Raw genomic sequence first — 9,884 nt, 5'->3', positions numbered from 1 at the left:
TTATGTAGGCTATTTCGTCTGTTTGAAACATAGAATTTGAAAACCCCTGAAATAATGAAGCAAACCATCTACTGTAGTTGGCTAGCTAGCTAACATTATGCTGTAGGCTAGTAACGGGATGCAATAGGCTGTTTGGTCACGTTTACACATTTCCTACTCTGTGTTGTCCCTTATCAGGGTTTTTTTTAGGAAAGGAAGAAGATGTCCAAAGGAAGAGCAAAGATCACAACCGACAGTGGTAATGGAGATTGTTTTTCAAGAGTTTTTGACATACTGTATCAGATATATAAACTACATTGTCATAAAAAAGGCATTATAAGTGTTCATCAGTGTAAGTGAATTCTCCAGAGTTTCTGAATTTAATAAACTTATTTGCTCACTCTTGTTTTTAAGGAGTAGCTCCAGGCCAGACTAGGTCCCTCAGGTCAAGGAAGAGGGAACTCCCTGAGGATCAAAATAACCTTTCTGATATTCTCCAGCCTACACTCCCTCGTCAGGTAATTTAAGTGGTTGAAATATTTAGTCTAGACAAAAAAAAAGTATTTTACTACTAAGACACCTTATTGACACTGAGTCTTGTATTCAGAACACCGAGAGAAATGACTCAACAGTGCCTGCCACACCTGCACAGGCTCCCCAGTCCCCTCTGCAGGAATGTGCCACAACTTCAACTCACCAGGAGCAGGCAGCACAACAGTCCATTCCTGCTATACAACATGTCAACACAGAGGACAAATATTTGGTGGCAGCAAGCACTTGCTCAGAGCAAGCAGTGGGCAAAGCAGCGGAAGGCACAGGGCAAGAGGAGACTGTGTTGACCGATTCCAATGATGAAGCTCAGCTCGAGGACCTTGGAGGGGAAACCGCAAGTGATAATAACCAGAGTGGAGAGGAAGAGGATGCGACGAAGGCAGAGGAATCAAACAGGTCGTTGTCTCACGCGTCTTCAGATCAACCCCAGCCCTCCTTGCCAGGGGGAAAGACAGAGGATGGATCCTGTGTCGCTGTGTGTGAAGAGCAACGATGTGGAGGAGGGAAAAACCTGGAGCAGAAGATGGAGAGAAACAGCCAACAAGAACCCAGCAGTGTGTGTGGGGGCGACGACACAGGGAAGGGAGTCACCAAGGAGGTGGCGATGGGGTTTCCAGTCAAAAAGAAGAGAAGGATGGGTATGTGTCGTCTGACGGAGAGGGAGCGCAGTCATATGTTGCAGACACTGAAACGTGAAAATGGGCACAACGGAACAGAGACAGATGAGCAGGAGAGTGCTGATAATAAGATGGATCTAGTTGCTGAAGAAGAGATTATACCTTCAATCCCATCATCATCCTCACCTGCAGACCTCGCAAGAGTCAGCATCACAGCCTCAGAGCGGAGTGAGGCAGAGATGAAGCTTCAGTCAAGACACTGTGGAGCGGAGGGCAGGTCAGAATTCATGAATACAGACCTAGACTTGAAGTATCTTCACTTCTTATGTAGATTTATATATTGTTATTATGGGACGATATGCTTATCTCACGATATGATTCAATACATGATATGAAGTTCATGATTCGATGCAACCACGATACGATAATAAATGTTCAATGACAACAGTACGACTGCAGAATTATTTGAGGCACAAATCTTTCATGTAATGGCACTGGCTTGCTTTAAAGTATGAAACAATAATTTTAAAATGTCATAACAAAATGTAATTTTTGTAAAATTTCAGTAAAGAGCTTGTGAAATTATGTAGCCATTATTGCAATTAAGTTTTCTGCCCCACAGTGCATGTTATTTTTTTTTCCAATATTTAATTTTATGGTTTTTCAGAACATGAGAAACAAAAACAAAAACACTCAGACAGGAAAAGGGAAAAGAAAAAGACAAAAAAACAAAACAAAAACAAATATACATTTCCAACTTTCCAAAGTGGTGCTACCAGTCACGTAACATGCCCATGTGCTTTACAAAATATACTGTGCATTATAGGATCCATTATAAGTGGTCCATAAATAATCGGCCGGGTGAGTCACTTGTCATTTTTAACCTCGTCAAAATAGGCCAGGAACGGGTCCCAGATAACCAAAAACTTCCCCAAAGAATTAGTATTTTGGAACCTGAGTCTCCATACGCACAACCGAGACCATGTCCATCAGCCACAGCTGAAAAGAAGGTGGAGAGAAGGACTTCCACTCCTTAAGAATTACCTTCTTGGCAACAGTCATACCACTGTACCAGTCAAATATTTTGGCCCAGAATCCGGACAGTGAAGGGCAAAACCAAAAAGCATGGGACAGTGTGCCCTCCGACACCCGACACCTATCACATAGTGGCGAGACAGAAGGATATATCTTGTGTAACCTCTGCTTGGAATAGTGAAGACGATGAACAACTTTAAATTGGATCAGCTGGTGTCTACTATTAACCGAGCAGAGCTGGACCACAGACAGACTCCTGTCCCATATGATTTCAGATAGATCAACACCAAGTTCCTCCTGCCACACCTCTCTGATCCTCTCAGTAGGGGCCTTAATGCAATCGTCGAACAAACACACAAACCTAGAAATAAGATGCCTGGAGTTGGGAGGGCTTAACAAAACCTCAAAAAAAACATGTTCATTTGGGAGAACTTCAAAATCATGGATCTTGGATGGGACATAATGTCTAGCTTGTATATATCTATAAAGATGTGTTTGGGGCAACTCAAATTCCCTCTTCAGAAGATCAAAGGATGCAAATTGGCCATCAATATACAGGTCTCTGATGGAGACAAGCCCCTTCTCACTCCAGGCATGGCAAATTCTATCTGACCATGAGGGCAGAAAAGAATGATTAAAACAAATTGGTGTATGAACAGAAACATCTGGTATATTCAAAACTTTCCTGACCTGGTTCAGAATTCTGACTGAGTTTTTTTAGGACAAAACTCAAACCTTTCAAAATCCCAGGCTCCTCTAGCTTAGAAAACAACATGGCTGGCAAGGAGGACCTGGCGATAGAGCCAACCTCCATTTTTAGCCACAGGGGGGACCCGTGAGTTAAATTGCCAGGAATCCCTTGTCGCCAAAACATCAGAGCCCTAACGTTGGCTGCCCAGTAATAATGCCTAAACAATAAACATTGGTAAGGCCAGCCCCCCGCAGACTTAGGTTTTTGCAAGTGAATTTTAGCAATTCTATGGTTTTTATAATTCCAAATATAGGACAGAATTATGGAGTCCAGCTCTTTGAAGAAAGCTGATGTAAGAAAAATAGGGAGGTTTTGACACAAATAGAGGAACCTGGGAAGTGAAACCATCTTAATTGAGTTTATACGACCAATCATAGACAAAGGAAGGATTTTCCAGCTTTCTATACATTGTTTAAGCTTTGAAACAAAATCCCTAAAATTCAACTTAAATATTAGCTTAGGATCTTTGGCTATAGCCAAGATAGGTGAGGCGGCCCTTTGCCAATTTGAATGGGAGACTCTCCAGGAACCCAGGAGTGAAGAGATCAGAGAGAGGCATAAAGTCACTCTTTGTCCAGTTAATTGTGTGTCCGGACAGCTTACCAAAGGAGGTGATTAGTTCTAGGAGAGGGGGGATCGATTTTTCTGAGTTATGCAGGTATAATATTACATCATCGGCATACAAACTGATACGCGTCTCGACACCTCCGATCTCCAGGCCTGCAAGGCTTGGGTGACTACGTATTTTTAAGGCAAGGGGCTCGAGCGCAACGGCGAAGAGGGCCGGCGAGAGAGGGCAACCCTGCTGGACCGAGCGAAGTAATGGAAACCTGGTTGACTTGTCGCCATTGGTTATAACTGAGCATGCTAGCTGGACTTGCGTATATGAGCTTAACCCAGGATATGAATGATTTGCCAACCCCCGAATCTGTGCAGTGACTCAAACATATAAGCCCACTCAACCTGATCAAACTGTGCATCGAGTGATAAAATCGCCGCACCACTAGTCGTCCTGTGATCCGCATATGTGGTATTGAGGAGGCGTCTGACATTAGAGAAAGAGAACCTATTCGGGATGAACCCTGTCTGGTCTGGATGAATAATGGATGACAAATGTTTATTTAGCCGGGTAGCTAGCATTTTAGTGATTACCTTTCTGTCAAAATTCTGGAGCGCTATGGGTCTGTAGCTGGCTGGATCAGCTTCATCCTTCCCCTTTTTTTAAATGACAGAGATGTTAGCTTCATATAATGTTTTAGGCAAGACTTTGTCCTTCACAGAGTTAGATGCCATTCTGAGGAGGAGTGGATCGAGAGTGTTGCAGAATTTCTTGTAAAATTCACCACCACATCCATCCGCTGCAGCTGCTTTGCCTGATGGGAATGATTTAATGGCAGAAATGATTTCCTCCAATGTTAAATCAGAGTCTAAGTCCTCTTTGGCAGCATCACTTAGTTTGGGTGTTTCAAGAGGGTCAAAAAAGTCATTCAAATCAGATTGAGCGGTTAGACGAATAGAGTTCGCTATAGAACTCCTTAAAACGGTCATTTATCTTCTCAGGGTTAGTCAGCAGGGCGCCCGTCTTCGATGTAATGGAAAGAATTGACCTGGAAGCCTGAGCGCCCTTAAGCTGCCGCGCCAGGAGCCCCTCAGGCTTATCTCCCAATTCAAATAGCCTTTGTCTCAGTTTTAAAAGAAGAGTATTTATTTGACCACCTAAGATGCAGTTATATTCATATTTTAACTTCCACAATGCATGTTATTAACATTTTTGTATTGTGACATACTGAATTTCAAATGTATCATCCGGTACCTAAGTGTTATTTATTTTCACTTCCACATCATCATGACGACAACATTGTTTTTGATCTCACAGGGCAGAAACAGAAGTCCACATTGCCATGATGACCTCAGATGAGAGCAGTAACGTGTGTGATCCAGGCTGCTCAGAGGGAGAGAGCTGCCAGACTGGGTCTAGCATACCGACTGATCTAGGACAAATCAATGAGCCAGAGACGGATCCCCCCGCAGAGAAGGAGGGGCGTTTGGGAAAGCATCCTCTGATTGGGGAAGAGCAACAGGAACTGGAAGGAAGCACAGTTGAGATTATGGTTGAAAAATGTGAGAAGCAAATGCAAGATGGGGAACCTGGCACTGGAGAAGCAGACCCTTATCCTGCCACCGGCTTTTCAACTGAAACGCCTGAGAAAGAAGAGACTGAGAGAGAGCCGGAGGAGGCCGCCCCTCTGCAGGTGGACAGTGTGGCCGGAACAAGGGATGGGAGAGTGGAAAGGATGGGAGGTGAGGCCCAGGACGGAGGTGAGTCCCAAGACGGTGATGGGGCTGAAGCAGGGGCTTCATCTGCACACACCGGCCCAGGAGGGATCCTTTGTGGCTCTGAGGAGCTCTGCAAGGCTGCAGTGACCCCTAGTGGCTCAGAGGGGAAAGGAAATGTGAGAGGGAGCACCATTAAAATGTTATTGCAGACCTTATAACTTGGAAAGGGTGCTGAAGAGTATTAGGGCCATTCTACTGTTGTTGTTGTTGTTGTTGTTTTTTACTGCAGCCTAGGGGAGGGCGGTCTGATATTAAAGTAACAAATTTGCAAGATAATTTTTTTTTAATTCTGAGTTTTATTTATGCAGGCAAGTCATTAAGAACAAATTCTTATTTACAGTGGCTGCCTGTGTTTCCCCCCTCACAAATCTATGTTATTTTCTTTCTTTCTTTTCATTTCTGAGTGTTTTATTTCTCTCAAATTTCTGACTTCAATCTAAGAATGTGATTTTCTTTCTCAGAATACCTCCCTCCTGCCGGCTTAGGTAAAAAATAATAATTAAAATACATGAACCTATAATGGCCCTAATACTCTTCCATAAAATGCAGATTAGTAAACTTGAGTATAGACTAAGAAGATGCATGTTGTTGTTGCCTGAGTGTATTATTGTTTGTCACAGTGCGGTCCTGATGATAAGCCCAGCACAAGTCCTCCTGTGAGCACTGAGCAGACCCAGGACGCCCCTGACCCATTTGGATCTGGGTCCTTGGATTATGTGTCCGACTCCCAGCTGAACGACATTGTCCTGATGTAAGGTGCCCGAGGACCAACTCACTCTATTTGGGACCTGTTTCTAGCCTACCTTGATGAGGTTAGGGGCAATGGGTGACTTGCATGGCTGGTTTCTCATAGACCCCTTGCGTGTGTTCCCACGCACAATGTCCCTTACAAGCACATAAGCACCTTGTGGAGCTGGTGGCACCATGTTGCAATATTGAGCATCGATAATATGTATGTGTATTATTTATTTATTTTTCCCTGTGACTGAGCTTGTTTGTTTTGTGTATCGTTAAAAACAAATTGACAATAAAACATTTATTGGTGCAAGCTATTTTTTTAGAAAAAAAAATCAACTCAAATTATGCTTTGAAAAAGTGATGGGGACAAAATCGGCCATTTCAAAAAGCGATGGGTCCATGTCCCTAGAGAGCCCAGCATAAATGACACCAATGACACCCCCTCAATGTCTGCACCATGATCCTAATCCAGTCACTGAATCCCTGTCTCATATTCTAAATGGTTGCTATGTGTATATGGGAATGTAGATTGCAAGGCATGACAGGATTGTGGATTTGATAGCTACGGACATAATACCATTATGTTCCATCTTCTGCTAAATTCTACACACACTCTTGTGTTTCAACTACCATGTGTTTCAAGTACCATGTTCAAATGTCACAGCTATGTTATTGATGAGGATAGTAATAACAGTAATAAGAATGCATTTTATTTGCACACTAACAAAACACAATATTAAAATACATACATATACATTACATACATATACATTAGACCAGACCTGGGCAAAAGGCGGCCCGCGCTTTTTTTTTTACAGTGCACCTGAATGCAACATGCAAGGTACCCGCTGAATAAGTGTCCAAATGTTCATGTCATTCTGGCCAATACTCCACTTCTGTTATAACATTTCAGTCTGGTATGGAATATCTTTCAATTATCTTTATGACTAAAAGGCTAAAAGTAATCTCATGTGTAAGAAATGACTGTTCTACATTGAAGTAAAAATGGAAATAATTAACTTGTTGGTTTTGGATTTATTTAGCTTCAAGAGTGCATTTTTGTTCGTGTGACCCTCAACACAGGCTTTGATCATCCCGGGCCACTTACTGATACTTATGCTTAAATTAACACACTCATATTCTGGTTTATTTAAAGAAAAACATTTTGGCTAGTGGACATGCTAATTGGCTGGTAACTTTAAAATATAGCAGCCATATTGGCAGGTGGTCAAAAAAGTTAATGACATAGGAGTGAGTGAGAAAAGGATAAAATATTGGTGTTTAAGACTGAATAATGACATCACAACTGTTCATTTAAAATGAGTTATTCCTCTAAAACTGACTTCAAATGCCCCCAAAAAATTTGCGCCGGCGGCGTTCGGCCCCCAACGCTCAGCAAAATCTGGCACTCCGGTAGCGAGGACATTTTTTTGTGGTCCTCTCTATCATCAAAGTTCCTGGGTTACGGCATGACAATATTTGTTCGGCCCCCAGCAACAATCTGGGTTTCTCATGTGGCCCCCCATGAAAAATAATTGCCCACCCCTGCATTAGACAAACATATACATTAGACACACATATACATTAGACACACATATACATTAGACACACATATACATTAGACACACATATACATTAGGGGTGGGGGAAAAAATGGATAGACAATAGTGGAAGGACGTATGCTCCTCTGCATGACGTCCCTTAGTCTCTTGACCATGAGGGGAGTTGGCGGGGAACGGGACACCACTGGGCTGATGAAGAGCTGATGAAGAGGGGGGAAATGGAATTCAAATTAATCACCTCATTTTCATTTTAGGACTTCAGTTGACAGATTGAGAAAAAATGTCTGAATAATGCAGGCAGCAAGTAGCATAAAGCCTAATGTTTCGAGGTCTGTTAGGGTAAAGACTCGGGAACAAATTGAATACAAAAACTAACGTTTCGACGCGAGCAGCGTCTTCTTCAGAGTCAAACAGTGAAGACTGGGATATGGGACATGGGAGGGATCAGAAACTATTCTATTGGCTTGCCTTAGACTGACTTACACTGACATCAACACTCCACCAGAAGGTTTGATACAACTCTGCGTTTGCAGTTACCATTTCTCTGAAGAGCATCTATATACAAAATGGAGTACCGTATGTGTGGGCTCTGTTTCAAGTTCTGTGTTCGGCTGAGAGCTACAGTATACCGTTTTACGTGCGATCGGGGCTGAAACCTTCAGGGTGTGTAAAGAGCACCCGTGCGGGTGACCTGACGGAGCCAGATTTTATAATTAGGGCAGATTAATTGCCCGAATGCTGAATGCCCGAAGGCTGATGCTATAGTTCAGTGATGATGTCATCAGTGATGATGGAGCCGGACTTTCTTAGGCGGCGTGCACACCAAACGTGTGTGAACACTTTGGAAATCATGTCGAGAGTGCTTCCATCGCACACAAAACACAGCGCATAGAGCGTTTTTGTGTGTGCTTTGTTTTGATTTCCCCTGCAGTCGCGTGCAGTACAGTTCAGTACGCAACGATCACACGGACGGGAGCCAGCTGGTTTCGTCTGTTTGATGTTGTTGACTGTAAACATGAATGCCAGATTAATGCCAATTCTGGCTGCAGCAGCGGAGGTTGAAGATCCCCCTGGGAGGAGAAGAGGTACGAGGAGGAGTGACATTGATCGCTGATGTCATCAGTGACAATGTTATGTTGGTCTGAGGCTATATAAGATGTGGGTCTCAGGCTATATATAAGAAAAAAATCATAACAGATAGAGAACCATGTTCTTCCAGTGACCTCCAGTCACCAGGTCAAAGCCAGTACCGATTAAGCAAAAGCATACCTCAGTGTCCGCCTTGACGTCCACGTTGACTGGTGGCACATGTCGCAGGCTGTAGATGTCGCGGGTGCTCCTCTGCATGACGTCCCTTAGTCTCTTGACCATGAGGGGAGTTGGCGGGGAATGGGACACCACTGGGCTGATGAAGAGCTGATGAAGAGGGGGGAAATGGAATTCAAATTAATCACCTCATTTTCATTTTAGGACTTCAGTTGACAGATTGAGAAAAAATGTCTGAATAATGCAGGCAGCAAGTAGCATAAAGCCTAATGTTTCGAGGTCTGTTAGGGTAAAGACTCGGGAACAAATTGAATACAAAAACTAACGTTTCGACGCGAGCAGCGTCTTCTTCAGAGTCAAACAGTGAAGACTGGGATATGGGACATGGGAGGGATCAGAAACTATTCTATTGGCTTGCCTTAGACTGACTTACACTGACATCAACACTCCACCAGAAGGTTTGATACAACTCTGCGTTTGCAGTTACCATTTCTCTGAAGAGCATCTATATACAAAATGGAGTATGTGTGGGCTGTTTCAAGTTCTGTGTTCGGCTGAGAGCTACAGTATGCCGTTTTACGTGCGATCGGGGCTGAAACCTTCAGGGTGTGTAAAGAGCACCCGTGCGGGTGACCTGACGGAGCCAGATTTTATAATTAGGGCAGATTAATTGCCCTAATGCTGAATGCCCGAAGGCTGATGCTATAGTTCAGTGATGATGTCATCGGTGATGATGGAGCCGGACTTTATTAGGCGGCGTGCACACCAAACGTGTGTGAACACTTTGGAAATCATGTCGAGAGTGCTTCCATCGCACACAAAACACAGCGCATAGAGCGTTTTTGTGTGTGCTTTGTTTTGATTTCCCCTGCAGTCGCGTGCAGTACAGTTCAGTACGCAACGATCACACGGACGGGAGCCAGCTGGTTTCGTCTGTTTGATGTTGACTGTAAACATGAATGCCAGATTAATGCCAATTCTGGCTGCAGCAGCGGAGGTTGAAGATCCCCCTGGGAGGAGAAGAGGTACGAGGAGGAGTGACATTGA

Source organism: Poromitra crassiceps, assembly GCF_964638095.1.
Source record: "Poromitra crassiceps genome assembly, contig: HAP1_SCAFFOLD_130, whole genome shotgun sequence".
Lineage (NCBI taxonomy): Eukaryota > Metazoa > Chordata > Actinopteri > Beryciformes > Melamphaidae > Poromitra > Poromitra crassiceps.
Note: the sequence above shows the minus strand (reverse complement) of the source record.